The sequence below is a fragment of the Gossypium arboreum genome, chromosome 9, assembly GCF_025698485.1.
Source record: "Gossypium arboreum isolate Shixiya-1 chromosome 9, ASM2569848v2, whole genome shotgun sequence".
Classification (NCBI taxonomy): domain Eukaryota; kingdom Viridiplantae; phylum Streptophyta; class Magnoliopsida; order Malvales; family Malvaceae; genus Gossypium; species Gossypium arboreum.
Window position 1 is genome coordinate 57,776,444 of NC_069078.1, and position 22,930 is coordinate 57,799,373.

Below are 22,930 nucleotides of genomic sequence, written 5' to 3' on the forward strand. Positions count from 1 at the left end.
AAGGGAAAAATCAGCTAACATGTTGTACTTTAAAATGATGAAATGGAGATTATACTTAAGTAAAATCATAGATATGTGATGATTGATTGGTGATATACATGTTTAAATAACATGCATGCAAGTTATGTGTGAAAGAGTGAATTTGGTAATAAATCTGCTTGGGACAGCAGCAGTAACGTGACTTTGGAAAATCACCATAAACTGTGGGAGATGAATGAGAAGCTGAATAAATTATGTAATTAAAGCTTGTTGAGTCTAGTTTCAAATGAAATAAATGAGAACATATTTTGAATTCTGTACAATGAGAAATTTGATTCGTAATGAAGAGTGGTCAGATTAGTCAAACAGTGAAACATGGGAAACTTTAAGAAAAATCTAGTATTGATTGGCCAAACCAAAAATTCTGAAAATTTTATGGATAGAAGATATATGAGTTTATTTTCAGGGAAAATTAACAGCACTTGATTTGGAGTTTCGTAGCTCCAGTTATAAATAATGTAGTGACTGTTGCTCAGGAAGACAGCTTGCAGTGAAATTATGATTATGTGGTAAACATTGACAAAAATTTGTTAATGAGTTGCTTATTGTTTTCTTATAAGCTTACTATGATATGTAGGTGTGGTTGGCCGAATATTGTAAGGGGTTAATACGTAGTTCGTATTTGAATAGTTAGATTAACGTGTTAGTAATCAAATTGTAGGCAGTTCGTGTGTGGATCTCGTCAGCATATCGTCGCAAACAGGTGTGTAACTAACACCCTCTTTCTTAGTCTGGATCAGCAAAAGTCGAAAAGTCGAAATGCTGAAAATCGGTATTTTGTAGAATTGTGAGTGTGTGAATGCTCGTGAGGTAAATCGATTAATGTTTTTGGTAAGCTGCAAAATTTGGACCAAAGTGCATGATTTACGTGCCTCGATATTTTTGGGCTTAATGGGCCAAAATTGGAATGATGTGCTAACGGCCCAATTCGGTAAGAACCCTCGATACGTGATTCTGTTAGTACGTGAAAAGTAGGAATATGCATGAAAAACCCTAAAATAGATAATTTACTGAAATACCTTTAAAAGTGGAAAATTTACAGTTTTACCCCTAGTAGATAAATTACCGAAATACCGCTAGGGTTAAATTGACCTAAATGCATGTTTGATTGTTGTTATTTATGCATGCCATGTTGTTATTATCGATACATGGATTTGGGATATTGACGGAGGAAGTCTTGAAAGTGGCTTGTCCACGTCTTGGAGGCTTTGCCTCAATTATCGTTAATCGAGCGATGAAATTCGCAATCGTGGAGTGTTAAATTTGGGTGGGTTGAGCTATTCCCACATAGAGTGTATGGCTGGTACGGGTGGAGTGTAGTGGTTGGTGGGTTGAGTAGTCTCCCCAAATGGGCTTGCATATGTTTCTTGATGTTGCATGTATTTTGAAATGGGCTTATGGGCCATACTGTTATCTGAATAAGGGGCTAAGTTCCGGTTTATTGTAATCTAAAAAGGGCTCGCCCAAGACCACTATTACCCAAATGGGCTTGCATATGTTTCTTGATGTTGCATGTATTTTGAAATGGGCCTATGAGCCATCTTGTTATCTCGAATAAGGGCTAAGGCCCGTTTATTGTAATCTGAAAAGGGCTCGGCCCAGACCATCATTACTGAATGGGCTTAGGCCCAATAGGCTTGAGTGACTTAGGCTTTGAATGGGTTTTCCTTACACACCGAGTTTCCCCAAACTCACCCCTTTTATTATCATCCACGCAGAAATCCCCAACCATAGTGGGCTTGGAGTCGTGAGGGAATTCGGAGTGGCCCCTGCTCGAAAGTTTGATTTTCTTACGTGAACTGGACACCCTTTTATTTACGTTTGAAGTTTTGGGTTTTAAATGTAATAAGGCCGCTTAATTATTTTTATGGTTTTAATATGTATTACTAAGATAGGTAATGCTTATTTTAACTGTTGAAATTGGATAGCTTTAGGCGCGTTTTCAAAAACAACAGTTGATTTCAAAATAACACGACAACAAGCAAAGCTTCCATAATGAAAGTATTTTCCAAAATTAATCACTTTTCCTAAAAATGACTTAATCAAATCGGTTTCCTAGAAATATCCATGACGTTAAAGTGTGGCAATGGCGGTATGCATGTCTAGGATTGGATCCGAAGGAGCTTGGTATAGCAAATCGATGGGCTCACCACCTCTTTTTCGGTTTCCTACCTGGTGCACAGCTTCCATTCACTTTAACCCTTAATGAATTAATCTTTTGAACATCAAGTACGATTTTCTAGACTTAGAATGGAAAATTTTTTTAACGTTTTTGATGTGGCATGCCGGATCCGGCCATAACTTCTGGGCTGGGTTTGGGGTGTTACATTTAGTGGTATCAGAGCCCAGTTACAACAACTCGGCTATGGATCGGGTCCAAAAAGGGTTTTCAAAATTTTATGCCAAAACAAAAAAAAAGAAGGTATTTTTTTGAAAAAAACCTGACTTTTGAAAATAAATTTCCTGTTTAAAGGAGATAATCTCCGAACTTGTTTTTTTAACACAAATGTTTGGAAAATGGATTTTAAAAAAGCCTTAATCTTTTGAGTTTATCTGAAAACTGATGAGGTGGCACACTGAATCTCCGGCTCAAATCTGTAAGTATTATTCTAATTTTTTCTGAATATTTTCTTGAATTATCTGTCTGTACTGAAACCCTATTAGGATACTCTAGATAGGATGATACTGAAACCATAGGAAAATCTGATAAGAGATTGAAACTGTAGCTAGATTCGATTCTGCGAAAACAAACTCTAAACTACTGTCTGATTCATAAAACATCTGTAATAAACACTGGAATATTAATTGATGCATAAAAATTTGTAATCAAGATAATACGATATGAGTACAAGAGGCCATGAACGTAGCCGAGGAAGTGCTCGAGCGAGATCTTCGTCTTTGAGACATATGCCGGCGGTGGATGCACCGGTACCACCGGCCACAGAGGTAGAGTCTCATGACCGTGGTGCCGAGGATGATGCCCTATCACAGGCAATGCTTCGTGTTCTGGAAAGGGTTGCCGGGGTAAGTTCGGGCAACGAAATTCAGGGATCTATTTCTGAATGACTTCGGGACTAACGGAACGGAGATCTTTAAGGGCATGTCTAGTATAGCCCCGAATATGGCGGAATATTGGTTGGAGGCCACAGAACGGATTATGGACGACTTGGACTGCTCTGAGGAGATTGTGAGTGGAGTATCTGTACTAAGTCCCTTGGGTCACTCGGTTAGGGTAGAAAAACTGTATAGAAATGTACTCTTAGAAACTCAAGGCAAGGTTTTTCCTGGAGATCTGATAGAGTTACCGTTCGGAGAGTTTGACCTTATTCTGGGAATGGATTAGCTTGTTAAGCATAAGGCGACTCTGGATTGTGCTACTAAACGAATAGTGTTAAGGACCACAAAAGATGAGGAGGTTATGGTGATAGGTGAGCGAAGGGATTATTTGTCCAATGTGGTGTCAGCATTAAGAGTCAAAAAGTGGATTTGGAAAGGTTATGAGACCTATTTGGCATTTGTAAGTCAGTCGGAAGAGAAGGGACTGACAGTGGATAAGGTTAGGACCGTAAAGGAGTTCCAAGATGTTTTTCCGGAGGAGATTCCAAGATTGCCTCCGAATCGAGAAGTTGAGTTTGGAATAGACTTGTTGCCTAGAATGGCGCCTGTGTCTATCACACCGTATAGGATGGCACCGAAGGAGTTAGTGGAGTTAAAGGCTCAAATTCAAGAGTTGTTGGATAGGGACTTTATTAGGCCAAGCGTGTCTCCATGGGGAGCACCGGTGCTATTCGTGAAAAAGAAGGATAATACGATGCGGATGTGCATTGATTATCGCCAGTTGAACAAACTGATGATTAAGAATAAGTATCCACTGCCAAGAATTGATAATCTGTTCGACCAGCTTAGAGGAGCTTCTGTATTTTCCAAGATCGACCTTCGATCTGGATATCATCAGTTAAGGGTCAAGGAGGCAGATATCTATAAGACAGCATTCAGGACTCGATATGGTCATTACGAGTTTCTGGTTATGCCATTTGGACTGACGAACGCTCCTGCAGCGTTTATGGATCTGATGAATCGTGTGTTCCAACCATTTTTAGATCAGTTCGTAGTCGTCTTTATTGAAAATATCCTGGTATATTCTGAAACTGAAGCAAAACATGATGAGCATCTCCGTATAGTGCTACGAGTGTTAAGGGAGAAGGAACTCTTTGCGAAGTTCAGCAAGTGTAAATTTTGGTTGAGGGAGGTAACCTTCTTAGGACATGTGGTCTCTGCCGAAGGGATTAAGGCGGACCCTCGAAAGATTGAAGCAATTTTGGAGTGGAAGCCACCTAGGACGGTGTCGAAAATTCAAAGTTTCCTAGGGTTGGCAGGATACTACAGAAGGTTTGTGGAAGGTTTTTCTGTGATGGCAACACCTTTGACAAAACTCATAAGGAAAGGAGTACCGTTTGTATAGACTAAGAAGCAGCAGGAAGCTTTTGAGAAGTTGAAGAAAGTTCTGAATGAAACACCTGTGTTAATTCAGCCAGAGTTTGGGAAGGATTTTACTGTGTACAGTGACGCATCACACATGGGTTTGGACTGCGTGTTAATGCAAGAGGGTAAGGTGGTTGCATATGCATCACGACAGCTTAAGCCTCGTAGGGGGAACTATCTGACTCATGATTTAGAGTTGGCAGCAGTGATATTTGCACTTAAGATTTGGAGACATTACTTGTACGGAGAAAGGTGTATTATATACACAGACCACAAGAGTCTTAAGTATTTGTTGACTCAGAAAGAGTTGAACCTTAGGCAAAGGAGATGGATTGAGTTGCTTAAGGATTATGATTGTTCGATCGAGTATCACCCAGGCAAGGCTAATGTGGTAGCCGATGCTTTAAGTCGTAGAACAATATCTGATCTGAGAATAATGTTTGCTCGTTTGAGTCTGTATGATGATGGCAGTTTGTTGGCTGAATTGCAAGTAAGGCCAACCTGGGTGGACCATATTAAGGAAAAGCAGTTGGAAGATGAGTCTTTGGTTACTTGTTTTCAACAAGTTAAGGAAGGGGAAACTTCTGAGTTTGGTTTAAATGGTGATGGAGTTCTGTGTTTCCGAGGAAGAATTTGTGTTCCGAAGGACTCTGATTTAAGGCAGACAATATTGAAGGAAGCTCATGGGAGACTATGTGCCATGCATCCTGGAGGGAATAAGTTGTATCACGACTTGCGAGAATTGTACTAGTGGCCTGGACTTAAACGAGAAGTAACGGAGTTTGTAGGGAAATGTCTGACATGCTAGCAAGTGAAAGCTGAGCATCAATTACCCTCTGGACTGTTACAGTTAGTGAAGATACCACTTTGGAAGTGGGAGAGGGTAACCATGGACTTTGTGAGTGGGCTGCCCTTGACACCATCAAAGAAAGACTCGGTGTGGGTGATTGTGGATAGGTTGACCAAATCGGCCCATTTTATACCTGTTCGTACTGACTTTTCACTTCAAAAGTTAGCCAAGCTGTATGTGGCAAAGATTGTACGACTTCATGGAGTCCCAGTTTCAATTATTTCTGATCGGGATCCTAGATTTACATCTCAGTTTTGGCAAAGGTTGCATGAGGCGTTGGGGACGCGATTGAATTTTAGTACGGCTTTCCATCCCCAGACTGATGGTCAATCGGAAAGGGTTATTTAGATTCTGGAGGACATGTTGAGGGGATGCGTGATTGACTTTCGAGGTAGTTGGGAGGATTACTGTAACACCCCAAACCCGTGACCGTCACCGGATTTGACCACGTGGTGTTACCGGTCTTACTTCCCTTATTACTCTCTTTGCAATATTTGATTGCTGTTCCAGGCAAGCTAGCTAACTGCGTCACTGTCGCCTTAAAAATCATATCTCGAGTTTCAAAACTCAAAAACTGATTCCGTAAATTTTCCCTGAATTTAGACTCATATATCTATCCATGGATTTATTTCTAGAATTTTTGGTCAGGCCAATTGGTACAGTTTATTAGTTAAAGTCGCCCATGTTACAGGGGTCGACTACACTGACCTTCGCGCATTACGACCTGGATATCTTCTCGTACAGAGCTTCAATGCTCATGCTGTTTGTTTCTAATGAAACTAGACTCAAAGGGGAATCTGCAAATATAAGGCACGACTTCCAATTCCTTCTGGATAATTTATGGTAAATTTTCAAATTCGAGACAGGGGATCCAGAAACCATTCTGGCCCTGTCTCACGAGAACTTTAATATCTCTCAGTATGGTCGTTTCGTTTCATCCATATGAAAATAGATTCATCAAGGTTCAATTTCATAATTTATTCACTATTTAATTCTACTTATACTATTTTTAGTGATTTTTCAATCTCATATCACTACTGCTGTCCGCAATAGCGATTCGCAGAGACTATGCCAATTTCATGAATCTTTCCTTGACCTTACTAATCATCCATCATACATGACACAAATTATGGCCACCTTATCAAAATTAAAGTTTCTAAGACTCGTGGCTATAGGTTCTAGCATCCCACTCAACGACCACATAGGCCATTTTTCACATGGCTTAAAGTTTACAACCCACAATTCAACAAAACATAATAGCCTATACATGCCAAATGTTCTCCTAGTTCAACTACGAAGACAATACCAAAAGATTTCCAGCCGGTGTGATGACTTCAACGACGGTTCCAAGCACGCAAACAATACGAGTCCAAGAGACCTAAAATGGGTGACAAGAAAACACCGAGTGAGTTTATAACTCAAGAAGTCATAAGCATTCAACAACCATCCATTAATAAAGTTACCACAACATGAAACAATAAACGAGGCTAGGTACTCATCCATATCAAAACTATACCATAATTCCTCGGACCTTTCGGTTCAATCTCATACCAAGTCATACATCCACATTTCATATTCCACACAACAAGATATTTAAGGCATTTTCACACACTAACTCATTTCCACCACAACCATACAATTTCAATCATCACATAGATTTAAAGCTTACCAAGCTCAACCCCGAGCATGAACATATTGCCTATTCGTCATGAGCTCAAGGTACTTACCCGATCCGCTGCCCATACTCAACTCGATGGAGACACACCCTCCATATAATTGTCCGATCGGAGATATATATATATATATAGATACGCACACACACAGTGCTTAATACTCGATTTCGCACACTTAGTGCCATGCGATTTAAGCCCGCACACATAGTGCCATACCCTTCGAGCTCGCACACTTAGTGCCATATATTTCCAGCATGCACACTTAGTGCCATATATTTCCAGCATGCACACTTAGTGCTAATCTCGTCACCGTATCCATTTATACCCGCACACTTAGTGCCGAGACTAATGCTTTAAGCATTTTACTACCTTTATACATTCAACAATGGCATCATTCCATACACATACATTTCCATTTACACATCAACTCATTAAACACAATTGCATATATATTATGATCATTTAAATCAATACCAAATATATGCTTAATGACTTACCTTATATTGGATGAAACGATTTCCAATCGGCTACTCGATTATCTTTGCTTTGCCTTTGTTTGATTTTCCCCCTTTGATGTCTTGATCTAGAATAAATACATTTAGTAGTAAATTTTTTTATTCTAATGTACAACATCATGAATCAACTCAACCGAATTATCTCTATCACCCGAACTAAAATTCGCACCTTAACTTCATCTCATTTCCCCTTAAAGTCCGAATTCACACATACACAATTTATATACAAATTTCATCCTCACAATGTATATAATTCATTCGGCCATTCACCACTCACCTAACAAAACTTCATATCAAATTTCCATGACCGATCACACCTATACTTACATTCCATATAGCCGAACATTACTTGTATATGTACCCATAAATTAAATGTGAGAATTTAGCAAAGTTACCTTTGAAAGACTCACCAGAACAACATGGAAATGTCCAACTTTGGACAGCATTGAATTTTCAAATGAGACATGCATTAAACTTAACCGAATTTGTCATAAAATTTACAATATTGGACAGCATGTAAAAGCAAATTAAGGTAGCATAATAAGATAGTCACAATTGCACACGTCAACACATATTTGAGCAGCCATACCACACCATTTACTTCACCATTTAGCCACGGTTTCCAGGAGCAAATTAATCTACACTCACCAAACAAAACTATCAAAATCTTACATGCATGTCGCATGCAACAACAATCTCAAGCATCACAACACTTAAAACCGATCAGCTTAGGAAGAAATATAAAATATTTGCAAAGAAGCGTGAAAATTCCTCCAAGATGGAAATCACCTATTTGATTTGCTCCATTGTATTTCTCTATGATTGCTTCCTCTTCTTCTTCTAGTTACAACAATTGCAAAAGAAAGAAAACATGAACACTCCTTCTTCTTCTCAAGTCATGGTAATTGTAACAAAAATGAGAATGGATGAACAACAAGGATTTTTCTTTCTTCTTCCTCAACTCACGGCAATGGGGGACATTCACCATTCTCTTCTTTTTTTTTATTTCTTTACTACTAGCTTTCTATTTTATTGTTTCCTACATACATCACTAGCCTAACATGTTGGAAACATGTTTCCTTGCCCATCACTCTTGTCATGGCGGCCATTAGCTAATATCAAAGGGAATTTGACATGCAAGTCCACCCTTTGATTACATGCACTAATAGGCCACTTACATTTGCCTAGCACATTTCTAAGTTTTCTCACATAAGTCCTAATCACAAAAATTCATCTACAATTAAGCAAAATCCAAACATGAAATTTTCACACATTCATATTCACATATTCTAGACAATAAATATTACGTTCCAACATTTCGGTGACTCGGTTTAGCGGTCCCGAAACCACTTCCCGACTAGGGTCAATTTTGGGCTGTCACAACTCTCCCCCACTTAAGAAATTTTCATCCCCGAAAATCTTACCGGTAAACAAGTTTGGGTATCGCTCTTTCATAGAGTTCTCGGGCTCCCAAGTAGCTTCTTCTATCCCGTGTTTGAGCCATAACACTTTCACTAGTGGAACCTTTTTGTTTCGCAACTCTTTCACTTCACGTGCTAGGATACGAATCGGTTCTTCTTCATAGCTCAAATTAGGCTGAACCTCGACCTCAAATAGAGTAATTACGTGTGTCGGGTCAGACCTATATCGTCGAAGCATCGAGACATGAAAAACGTTGTGAATCTTTTCAAGCTCAGGGGGCAAAATTAATCGGTAAGCGACTGGCCCAACTCGTTCGGATACTTCATACGGCCCGATGAACCTCGGACTCAATTTGCCCTTACGGCCAAATCTAAGCACCTTCTTCCAGGGTGAAACTTTGAGAAATACTTTGTCTCCAACCTGATATTCAATGTCTTTTCTTTTCAAATCCGCATACGACTTTTGGCGATCCGAAGCAGCTTTCAAACTTTCACGAATTACTCGAACTTTCTGCTCGGCATCCTTAATCAAATCAACCCCGAAGATTTTACTTTCACTAAGTTCAGTCCAGAATAATGGGGTACGGCATTTACGATCGTATAAAGCCTCGTAAGGCGCCATCTTAATACTTGATTGAAAACTATTGTTGTAGGCGAATTCAATCAAAGGTAAATACCGTTCCCATGACCCACTAAACTCAAGGATGCAACATCTCAACATATCCTCGAGTATTTGAATTATCCGTTCGGATTGACCATCGGTTTGGGGATGAAAAGTAGTGCTAAAATGCAGTTTGGTACCCAAAGCCTCTTGCAATTTCTTCCAAAATTGCGATGTAAATCTTGGGTCTCTATCCGACACGATAGAAATAGGTACCCCATGCAATCGAACAATTTGGGAGACGTATAATTCTGCCAATTTATCAAGCGAAAAATCCGTGCGGACAGGGATAAAATGAGCAGTCTTGGTCAGTCTATCAACAATGACCCAAACCGAGTCTTTCTTATTCTGAGTCAATGGTAACCCAGACACAAAGTCCATTGTTACTCGATCCCATTTCCATTCGGGTATCATGATTGGCTGAAGTAATCCCGATGGCACTTGATGTTCCGCTTTCACTTGTTGACATATCAAACACTTTGAAACAAATTCTGAAATGTCCGTTTCATACCGGGCTACCAAAATTGGCGTTTCCGGTCATTGTACATTTTAGTACTACCCGGGTGGACTGACATTCGACTACTATGAGTCTCGCTCAAAATCATCGAAACAAGTTCCAAATTTCTTGGAATACATAATCGACCCTTGAACGTCAAGCAATCATTGTCATCAATCGAAATTCGATTCCTCATTCGAAACACATTCGCTCGCTTAGCGACCAATTCGGCGTCGACCTTCCGAGATTCAAGTACTTGATGAATCAATAACGGTTTGGTCTCTAATTCGACTACTAGCACCTCATCGGGTGAAAGCGGATAGATGAGCATCCATCGCTCTCAAAGCAAGCGGTGCCTTGCGACTTAAAGCATCGGCCACCACGTTGGCCTTTCCCGGTGATAATCAATGATGAGTTCATAGTCTTTCAACAACTCAAGCCAACGTCTTTGTCGCAGGTTTAAATCTCTCGAGTCATCAAATATTTTAGACTCTTGTGGTCCGAATAAATGTGACACCTTTCTCCAAACAAGTAATGCCGCCATATCTTCAAGGCGAACACTATGGTCGCTAGTTCAAGGTCATGGGTCGGATAGTTTCTCTCATGCGGTCAGTAGTTGTCTCGACGCGTAAGCCACAACTCGACCTTCTTGCATCAACACACAACCTAACCCAAGCAAGGATGCGCCATCAGATATGACAAACTCTTTCTGGGACTCTATTTGTACTAATCTTGGGGCCTCGGTTAAGCAGGTTTTTTTTTTGTCGATCGAAACTTTCTTGACACGTTCGACCACTCGAACTTAACATCTTTTGAAGTAGTTTTATCATCGGTGCAGCTATCACCGAAAAACCTTTCACAAATCGTCGATAGTATCCGCAAGCCCCAAAAAGCTCTTAACCGGTAACATTCTTGGAGGTTTCCAATCGACTATGGCGAAATTTTGTTCGGGTCCACCCGACACCGATCACGGACACCACGTGCCCCAAAAGCTAACCTCTTTCAACCAAAATTCACATTCTTGAACTTTGCGATAAGCGCCTATCTCGTAAAATTTGCAACACTAGCCTCAGTGCTCTCGGCATGTTCGGTTTCATCTCTCGAATAGACCAAAATGTCATCGATAAATACAACTACGAACCGATCCAAGTATGGCTGAAAATTCTATTCATTAAATCCATAAATACCGCAGGGCATTAGTGAGCCCAAACGGCATCACCAAGAATTCGTAGTAGTGACCGTACCTCTTTTTCACAAACAATCTTGGTGCGCCCCATGGAGAAAAACTTCGGTCGGCGAAACCTCTATCCGTCAATTCTTGCAATTGAACATTCAATTCCTTTAATTCCGTTAATGCCATACGATAGGGGCTATTGAAATCGGCGTAGTACCGGTACAACCGATGTCGAATTCCACTTCTCGAGCCGGTGGCAATCCGGTAACTCCTCGGGAAAAACATCTGAATACTCACAAACCACTGGTACCGATTTGAGTTTCCTTTCCGTCTCTTTACTTTCAAGCACATACGCAAGGTATGTTTCACACCCTTTTCATATGTCTCCGGCGGTCATAGAAGATATTATCGCGGCACTCCTTTTAAATCGATGAGACTCGACTCGGACTACCTCATTATTTGCACTCCTCAAATCAATGGTTTTCCTTTTGCGATCCACCTTGCATCATGTACTGTCGACCAATCCATACCAAGAATAACATCGAATTCATCAAATGGTAGAAGCATCAATTCGGTAGAAAAGCAGATTCTTGAATTATTAGGGGCATCTCTTGCACACTTTATCAACGAGCACGTATTGACCCAAAGGGTTTGACACCGAATACGAACTCGAGAGACTCAGCAGTAGAGTCTTCTTGGATGCTAAGGTTTCACATACATATGAATGAGTAGAGCCGGGTCAATCAATGCAATCACACTAGTATCAAAGAGAGTAAAAGTACCGGTGATAACGTCGGAGGAGGATGCCTCCTCTCGTGCGCGGATGGCATATGCTCTAGCGAGAGCACGGGTCTCGGATCGGACAGCCAGTATTAGAGGCTCCTCTCGATTACCACCCCTACCTCCAGAAATTCTCGGGGCCTACCTCCGGCCGTCGTTCCACTAGGTCTTGCACCTTGCGTCTTATTCCTCTCATCTAGCTCCGTGCAATCTCTAATGAAGTGGTCCTTCGAACCGCATCCATAACAGGCCCTATTAACAGACTTACCCCAACATTCACCTAGGTGTCGTCTTCCACATTGTGGGCATTCAGGTCTCTCTTGAAGATTATTGCCCACACTAGCTACCGAAGTAGCTCGGAAGTCCGTCAATGGTTGAGCTCTGATGGAAATTCCCACAGTCGCCCTCGTCTTATTAGTGTCCTCCCTGAACTTCTTTACCCGAGAACGGAGCTTTACTCACGATCTTTTACGATAATCTCTTGCTTCAAATTCAGCCTTCTTCTTTTCCTTTCCAAGTTCTTCCGCCTTGCGAGCTCGTTCGACTAGTGTTACGAACTCCTTTATCTCCAAAATACCCACTAGCGACTTTAAGTTTTCATTCAATCCTTCTTCAAATCTTTTACACATAGCAACCTCATCACCACACACTCCGGGCATACCGACTAAGTCTTACGAACTCATGTTCGTATTCGAATCTGATCATCCGGCCTTGCTTGAGTTCCAAGAATTCCTTACGCTTCGATCGATGAACAGTTGACTAATGTATTTCTTTGAAATTGGATTGAAAGAAATCCCAAATAACGTGTTCATTTGGGACTATGGAAATTAAAGTCCTCCACCAATAGTAAGTCGAGTCTCGCAACAAGGATATAGCACACTTAAGACATTCATCGGTGTGCATGACAGTTCATCTAACACTCGAATGGTGTTATCGAGTTTAATTTGGCTCTTTCGGCATCATCGGTGACTATGGCCTTGAACTCCTCGGCCCCGCTTCCTAATCAAGTCTACGGTGGTTTGCTTAGCCTCACGGGATCGGTAACTAGAGGCATTGCGGACTCTTGGGGCGGAGTATTTAAATTCGGGAATGGTTGGACAGTAGGGTTGGTTCGGGCATATTCGCGACCCACTCATTCATCATGGTGAAGAAGGCTTGTTTCGCCCTTCATTTTGATTATTCGCGGATGATCGAGGCTCAACAGCGGTGTCCCTTGCGCGGAGCAGCCGCTACACTTTCAACGTCATCCGCCAAGGGTCTCTCTACCGGGCTCCATTTGCTACCCAAGACAAAAATTTCAACCGTCAGAAGCCATCACATTATTAAGCACTAACAATTTGGCATGTATAGCTAGACTCACACGCGCTATGGTAGTCCTAGAACCGACTAAACCATAGCTCGATATCAATAAATGTAACACTCCAAACCCGTGACCGTCACCGGATTTGACCACGTGGTGTTACCGGTCTTACTTCCTTTTACTCTCTTTGCAATATTTGATTCTTTGTTCGAGCGAGCTAGCTAACTGCGTCCTTTGTCGCCTTAAAAACCATATCTCGAGTTTCAAAACTCGGAAACTGATTCCGTAAATTTTCCCTGAATTTAGACTCATATATCTATCCATGGATTTATTTCTAGAATTTTTGGTCAGGCCAATTGGTACAGTTTATTAGTTAAAGTCGCCCATGTTACAGGGGTCGACTACACTGACCTTCGCGCATTACGACCTGGATATCTTCTCGTACAGAGCCTCAATGCTCATGCCGTTTGTTTCTAATGAAACTAGACTCAAAGGGGAATCTGAACATATAAGGCACGACTTCCAATTCCTTCTGGATAATTTATGGTAAATTTTCAAATTTGAGACAGGGGATCCAGAAACCGTTCTGGCCTTGTCTCACGAGAACTTTAATATCTCTCAGTATGGTCGTTTCGTTTCATCCATATGAAAATAGATTCATCAAGGTTCAATTTCATAATTTATTCACTATTTAATTCTACTTATACTATTTTTAGTGATCTTTCAATCTCATATCACTTGCTGCTGTCCCATAGCGATTCTTTGCGATGAACTATGCCAATTTCATGAATCTTTCCTTGACCTTACTAATCATCCATCATACATGACACAAATTATGGCCACCTTATCAAAATTAAAGTTTCTAAGACTCGTGGCTATAGGTTCTAGCATCCCACTCAACGACCACATAGGCCATTTTTCACATGGCTTAAAGTTTACAACCCACAATTCAACAAAACATAATAGCCTATACATGCCAAATGTTCTCCTAGTTCAACTATGAAGACAATACCAAAAGATTTCCAGCCGGTGTGATGACTTCAACGACAGTTCCAAGCACGCAAACAATACGAGTCCAAGAGACCTAAAATGGGTGACAAGAAAACACCGAGTGAGTTTATAACTCAGTAAGTCATAAGCATTCAACAACCATCCATTAATAAAGTTACCACAACATGAAACAATAAACGGGGCTAGGTACTCATCCATATCAAAACTATACCATAATTCCTCGGACCTTTCGGTTCAATCTCATACCAAGTCATACATCCACATTTCATATTCCACACAACAAGATATTTAAGGCATTTTCACACACTAACTCATTTCCACCACAACCATACAATTTCAATCATCACATAGATTTAAAGCTTACCAAGCTCAACCCCGAGCATGAACATATTGCCTATTCGTCATGAGCTCAAGGTACTTACCGATCCGCGCCCATACTCAACTCGATGGAGACACACCTCCATATAATTGTCCGATCGGAGATATATATATATATATAGAGTACGCACACACGTGCTTAATACTCGATTTCGCACACTTAGTGCCATGCGATTTAAGCCCGCACATAGTGCCATACCCTTGAGCTCGCACACTTAGTGCCATATATTTCCAGCATGCACACTTAGTGCCATATATTTCCAACATGCACACTTAGTGCTAATCTCGTCACCGTATCCATTTATACCCGCACACTTAGTGCCGAGACCAATGCTTTAAGCATTTTACTACCTTTATACATTCAACAATGGCATCATTCCATACACATACATTTCCATTTACACATCAACTCATTAAACACAATTGCATATATATTATGATCATTTAAATCAATACCAAATATATGCTTAATGACTTACCTTATATTGGATGAAACGATTTCCAATCGGCTACTTGATTATCTTTGCTTTGCCTTTGTTTGATTTTCCCCCTTTGATGTCTTGATCTAGAACAAAAACATTTAGTAGTAAATTTTTTTATTCTAATGTACAACATCATGAATCAACTCAACCGAATTATCTCTATCACCCGAACTAAAATTCGCACCTTAACTTCATCTCATTACCCCTTAAAGTCCGAATGCACACATACACAATTTATATACAAATTTCATCCTCACAATGTATATAATTCATTCGGCCATTCACCACTCACCTAACAAAACTTCATATCAAATTTCCATGACCGATCACACCTATACTTACATTCCATATAGCGAACATTACTTGTATATGTACCCATAAATTAAATGTGAGAATTTAGCGAGTTACCTTTGAAAGACTCACCCGAACAACATGGAAATGTCCAGCTTTGGACAGCATTGAATTTTCAAATGAGACATGCATTAAACTTAACCGAATTTGTCATAAAATTTACAATATTGGACAGCATGTAAAAGCAAATTAAGGCAGCATAATAAGATAGTCAAAATTGCACACGTCAACACATATTTGAGCAGCCATACCACACCATTTACTTCACCATTTAGCCACGGTTTCCAGGAGCAAATTAATCCACACTCACCAAACAAAACTATCAAAATCTTACATGCATGTCGCATGCAACAACAATCTCAAGCATCGCAACACTTAAAACCGAACGACTTAGGAAGAAATATAAAATATTTGCAAAGAAGCGAATGAAAATTCCTCCAAGATGGAAATCACCTATTTGATTTGCTCCATTGTATTTCTCTATTATTGCTTCCTCTTCTTCTTCTAGTTACAACAATTGCAAAAGAAAGAAAACATTAACACTCCTTCTTCTTCTCAAGTCATGGTAATTGTAACAAAAATGAGAATGGATGAACAACAAGGATTTTTCTTTCTTCTTCCTCAACTCACGGCAATGGGGGGACATTCACCATTCTCTTCTTTTTTTTTTATTTCTTTACTACTAGCTTTCTATTTTATTGTTTCCTACATACATCACTAGCCTAACATGTTGGAAACATGTTTCCCTTGCCCATCACTCTTGTCATGGCCGGCCATTAGCTAATATCAAAGGGGAATTTGACATGCAAGTCCACCCCTTTGATTACATGCACTAATAGGCCACTTACATTTGCCTAGCACATTTCTAAGTTTTCTCACATAAGTCCTAATCACAAAAATTCATCTACAATTAAGCAAAATCCAAACATGAAATTTTCACACATTCATATTCACATATTCTAGACAATAAATATTACGTTCTAACATTTCGGTGACTCGGTTTAGCGGTCCCGAAACCACTTCCCGACTAGGGTCAATTTTGGGCTGTCATAATTACTTGCCGTTGGCAGAATTTGCATACAATAAGATTACCGGTAGTATTCGAATGGCACCGTATGAAGCATTGTATGGACGAAGGTGTCGTACACCTAGTTGTTAGACCGAACTAGGAGAGCGACAAATTCTTGGACGAGTTGGTAGGCGTCACGAGGATAAGGTCGAATAATTAGGGACCGGTTAAAGAAGCATCGATAGGAAAAAGTCATATGCGATTTGAAGCATAAGGAGATTGAGTACTCGATGGGTGATATGGTCTTCTTAAAGGTTTCTCCTTGGAAGAAGATATTAAGGTTGATAAGAAGGGCAAGTTGAGTCCATGATTCATTGGGCCTTATCGGGTTTTGAAGCGAGTAGGCCCGATGGCTTATCGGTTGGAATTGCCTCTAGAGTTAGACAGATTCACGATGTTTTTCACGTCTCCATGTTAAGGTGTTATCGTTCTGACCCTGCTCATGTCCTGCCAGTTGCAGAAATTGAAGTTCAGACTGATTTGACCTTTGAGGAAGAACCCATACAAATTCTAGATCGAGAGGTTAAAGTTCTAAGAAGGAAGTTGGTTCCGTTGGTAAACATACTGTGGCGTAATCATGGAAGAGAAGAAGCTACTTGGGAATCAGAAGAGACTATGCGTCAACAATACCCTCAACTATTTGGATCAAGTAAATTTTGAGGCCGAAATTTCTTTAAGGGGTAGAGTTGTAATGCTCTAATTTTCGGGAATTCTGTGAATGTTGGCATAAGTTTAATTATGTTAGTGGGCCTCTAGAAAGCCAAGCTTAAGATAGAACCTGACAATTTTAGTTAATTTTTGTTCCATAAGAAAAAGGGGGTGAAATTATGAAATAGAACCTATGTGAAAATGTTTGAAAATGCTATAGGCTAAATTGAAGTGGCCAAATAAATAGGAGTGCAAAATAGGAGGATTTGCATGACAAACCTCCCATTTTACATGAAGTGGCCAGCCATCATGTTGTTGTAGACAACATGAGCACTTGATATCCATAATTCATGGTACAAATTGATAATGGGTTAGGTGAATGTTCCATGACAATGGATTAGGTAAATATTCCATGATAATGGGTTAGGTAAATGTTCCATGATAATGGTTTAGGTAAATGTTCCATGATGGGCATTTCATGTCTTTTGTATTAAAGAATTAAATGGATGAAATATGAAATTTTATTAAAAGAAAAAGGGGTGAAAAGAACAAAGTTTTGTCCATCTTTGTTCATCATAGCCTAAAGTTAGAGAAGAGAAAGGAGAGGAGAAAGCTCTTGAATGTTCGGTCACATGGGGAAGAAAATTGAAGGTAAGTTCATGGTAGTTTGCTTCTATCTTGATGTTCATGAGTTCTTCTTGATTCTACCTTAACTCTTGAAGCATATTTTGGTTTTTAGTTGTGTTGTGATCATTTAGTCATGAATTAAAATGAAGGAAATGGTTGTTGTTTCATGTTATTTTGATGAAAAATGGAAGATAGGTGAAGTTGAGCCAAACAAATGAGCATGCATGTGCCTTAGATGCTAAAGGGAAAATCGGCTAACATGTTGTGCTTTAAAATGATGAAATGGAGATTATACTTAAGTAAAATCATAGATATGTGATGATTGAGTGGTGATATACATGTTTAAATAACATGCATGCAAGTTATGTGTGAAAGAGTGAATTTGGTAATAAATCTGCTTGGGACAGCAGCAGTAACGTGACTTTGGAAAATCACCATAAATTTTGGGAGATGAATTAGAAGCTAAATAAATTATGTAATTAAATCTTGTTGAGTCTAGTTTCAAATGAAATAAACGAGAACATATTTTGAATTCTGTACAATGAGAAATTTGATTCGTAATGAAGAGTGGTCAGATTAGTCAAACAGTGAAACATGGGAAACTTTAAGAAAATTCTAGTATTGATTGGCCAAACCAAAAATTCTGAAAATTTTATGGATAGAAGATATATGAGTTTATTTTTAGGGAAAATTAACGGCACTTGATTTGGAGTTTCGTAGCTCTAGTTATAAATAATTTAGTGACTGTTGCTCAGGAAGACAGCTTGCAGTGAAATTATGATTATGTGGTAAACATTGACAAAAATTTGTTAATGAGTTGCTTATTGTTTTCTTATAAGCTTACTATGATCTGTAGGTGTGGTTGGCGAATATTGTAAGGGGTTAATCGTAATTAGTATTTGAATAGTTAGATTAACGTGTTAGTAATCAAATTGTAGGCGTTAGTGTGTGGATCTCAAATCGAGATATCGTCGCAAGCATGTGTGTAACTAACACCCTCTTTCTTAGTTTGGATCGGTAAAAGTCGAAAAGTCGAAATGCCGAAAACCGGTATTTTGTAGATTTGCGAGTGTGTGAATGCTCGTGAGGTAAATCGATTAATGTTTTTGGTAAGTGCAAAATTTGAATTTGTAAAGTGCATGATTTACGTGCCCTCGATATTTTTGGGCTTAATGGGCCAAAATTAGAATGATGTGCCAACGAGCCCAATTCGGTAAGAACCCTCGATGCGTGATTACATTAGTACGTGAAAAGTAGGAATATGCATGAAAAACCCTAAAATAGATAAATTCTTGAAATACCTTTAAAAGTGGAAAATTTACGGTTTACCCCTAGTAGATAAATTACCGAAATACCGCTAGGGTTAAATTGACCTAAATGCATGTTTGATTGTTGTTATTTCTTGCATGCCATGTTGTTATTATCGATACATGGAATGGGATATTGACGGAGGAAGTATGAAAGTGGCTTGTCCACGTCTTGGAGGCTTTGCCTCAATTTACTATTAATCGAAAGGGAAGGTGCAAGCTGTGGAGTGTTAAATTTGGGTGGGTTGAGCTATTCCCACATGGAGTGTATGGCTGGTACGGTGGAGTGTAGTGGTTGGTGGGTTGAGTAGTCTCCCAAATGGGCTTGCATATGTTTCTTGATGTTGCATGTATTTTGAAATGGGCCTATGGGCCATCTCATTATCTGAATAAGGGCTAAGGCCCGATTTATTGTAATCTGAAAAGGGCTCGGCCCAGACCACTATTACCCAAATGGGCTTGCATATGTTTCTTGATGTTGCATGTATTTTGAAATGGGCCTATGGGCCATCTCATTATCTGAATAAGGGCTAAGGCCCGGTTTATTATAATCTGAAAAGGGCTCGGCCCGATACCATGTTACTGAATGGGCTTAGGCCCAATAAACTTGAGTGACTTGGGCTTTGAATGGGTTTTCCTTACACTTGAGTTTCCCAAACTCACCCCTTTTATTATCATCCACGCAGAAATCCCCAACCATAGTGGGCTTGGAGTCGTGAGGGAATTTGAGTCGCCACGATTCGAAAGTTTGATTTTCTTCGGTGAACTGGACATCCTTTTATTTACGTTTGAAGTTTTGGGTTTTAAATGTAATAAGGCCGCTTAATTATTTTTGATGGTTTTAATATGTATTACTAAGATAGGTAATACTTATTTTAACTATTGAAATTGGATAGCTTTAGGTAGCGTTTTCAAAAACAACAGTTGATTTCAAAATAACACGACAACAAGCAAAGCTTCCGCAATGAAAGTATTTTCCAAAATTAATCACTTTTCCTAAAATGACTTAATCATATCGGTTTCCTAGAAATATCCATGACGTTAAAGTGTGGCAATGGCGGTATGCATGTCTAGGATTGGATCCGAAGGAGCTTGGTACTTAGCGATCAGATGGACTCACCACCTCTTTTCGGTGTCCCTACGGTGCACGACTTCCATTCACTTTAACCCTTAATGAATTAATCTTTTGAACATCAAGTACGATTTTACGGACTTAGAATGGAAAATTTTTTTAACGTTTTTGATGTGGCATGCCGGATCCGGCCATAACTTCTGGGCTGGGTTTGGGGTGTTACAAATGAAATGAAGTGATTTTAGTAATAATTTCACAAGTTTAACAACAATAACATGAATAAGCTAGAACAATCACAACACTTGACTCGATTCAGTCTTCATCATGTTTAACAATGTTCTAGAAAATATTCCATGGTAACTCGATCATTAATTAACTTGGAATCTTATATAAGTTCTTTTGAAGTTTTATACTTAGAAAAAAAAAATATTTTTATCTCCACATTTAACTAAGAATTCCTTAAAATTTATGTGAAGTAACAGGGACAGATTAGGTTTGAAATAATTAATCACATAAACCTAAAGTTATGCAAGGTAATAGTGCTTTCTTAGATTATTATGAACCTTTAATTTATTCTAAATAGGATATAAACTAAGTATGCAACTTCCAATTATCGCGTCCTTTAGCACAAGGATTAAGCAACTAATTCTAATGCCTCCAAACATATTTTAATGCATGAATAACATGAATGATTTTAATTGGAAGCATGAATAATTGAGGCACAAAACATAAACATGAACCAAATGAATTTAATCAAATCATTGCAATTATTCTAGCAAAAACAAATTTAATTCATTACCATTAATGGAAAAACATTCAATCAGGTTTGAACAACTAAGAACACTTGAAAAGAATAAGGAAGAAGAAACTCTTTGATGAGTTCAGCAATTCCCCTAAGACTGATCGTGTTGGCTTCCTCCCATTCTCGTGGTGGCTTCCTCCAATTCTCGCGATTGCTCCTTCGCAAATTGCTTCTCAAAGTGGTCAGCCAAGAGAGTTTTTCTCAAGGAAATGTATTTGAGGTCTTGGGTTCAAGTCTTACTTTTGGAAAATTTTGTTATTTTTTTATCCTACCCTTATCCCTGTTGGGTAGGCATTTGTAATATTCTTTGTAAACTCATATCAACATGAGCCTGCTGGTTCGAGTGGTAAGGAGTTAGTGTGTTGGAGGTCTTGTGTTCAAATCCCTGTGTGAGCATAGGTGATAATTTTTACTTCGGGTGTCTGATAAAGGTTTGGAGGAACTGAAATTCTGATGTGGTTGAGAGTTAGTAGATTAGTGGGGGTGGGAGAAAAATTAGGGATAGGTTATTAGATTTTCTTAATTTTAATTTTAGATTTTCTCTTTTCCCAAAATTTTTCCTTTTCTAACTTCTTTTTCTTTCTGTTTTCCCATTTTCAACTTTTGTTTTCTTTTTCTAATTTTTGTAGAAATTTCTCTTTCAAATCGCGATACTTTATAATTTCGATTCCTTCGTGTTGTTGAGTAAGTAAGGGGTTCGTTGTGTTTTGTGATAGTTTTGATTTATACATTAGCCTCTGTTGGTGTATGAGATTAATTCGGTATACCATTTTGCTAGATGTTCTTTAGGAGAACTGAAACCCTTCGATTGCATAGTTAAGTTTAGAGGCCGCCGTCGTCGAGGGTAAGTTTTCAAAACGTTTTAATACAGTTTTTCTTTTGAAGGCATGCGTTTGGTTACGTGAATTTGAATGAGGATTCGTTTGGAATTGTGAATCCACTTTGATTGTAGGCGTTTTGTGATAATTTTAGGTTCTGTTCACTCTGGGGTTGTGTTTGTTTCGAAAATGAACCAGGTGTGTACTCTTAACACGAAAAATTGAGCTTCGGCGAAAGGCAAAAATGGAGTCTGTCGACTCCAAACTAGCGTGTGGCCAGCCGTGTTGTTGGCCTTGTGACTGACGAAGGCGTTGTCGTGTACAAGACATCGCCATGTGACAGAGTGAGTGTCGCCATGTGGGCTACACGGGTTAGGCCAGTTTGGGCGTGTGGGTTTTAGGCCAATGCGTGTGGGCCCAAAATTCTAAAATTTTCTCAGGGTTGCACGGGTCCTTCTGATCGACCGTGGGTCTATCGTAGGGTCGATAAGGGCTAACCAAACCCTATTCTATGTGATATGATATTCTGAACGACTAATTTTAGTAGGATACTATATGTATGTCTGACTATACTATTTAAGTATGTATCTATCTGTATGCAAGCATGTTAAGCATGTTTACTCTGATATTTCTGCATCTGAATTCTGTATCTGAGTCTAGGGTGGGAGTTGTATATATGAAGGAAGTGGTCTGTATGGCGCGCCTATATTCTGGCAACTTGTTTGTATATTATCTGTTATCTGTCGCATCAACACTATATGGTATGTAGGGATGGGTGGGTGTTTTTAACCCCACATGGTGTGATGGGATTGATGGAGATGGTGTGTCAAGGATAGGGGTAGGATTCTGTATATCTGTTTTGTACATCTAATTCTGATATCCATTTCTAGGATGGACTTAGGTCCGAATCTGTATGTGACTGTATATGAAACTTTGTGTATGTTGCATGCCTATTTCTATTGGGTTACACACTG

The 22,930-nt window shown here is 39.3% G+C and overlaps 1 long non-coding RNA gene across 1 annotated transcript in view; it reads left to right on the top strand.

Moving 5' to 3' along the window:
* The window catches only part of LOC128280753 (uncharacterized), a 110,713-nt gene that overhangs the window by 40,584 nt on the left and 47,199 nt on the right, over positions 1-22,930 (top strand). The window contains exon 2 of the long non-coding RNA XR_008270885.1: positions 701-742. This is a non-coding gene — a long non-coding RNA (uncharacterized LOC128280753). The remainder of the gene's footprint in view (positions 1-700; positions 743-22,930) is intronic.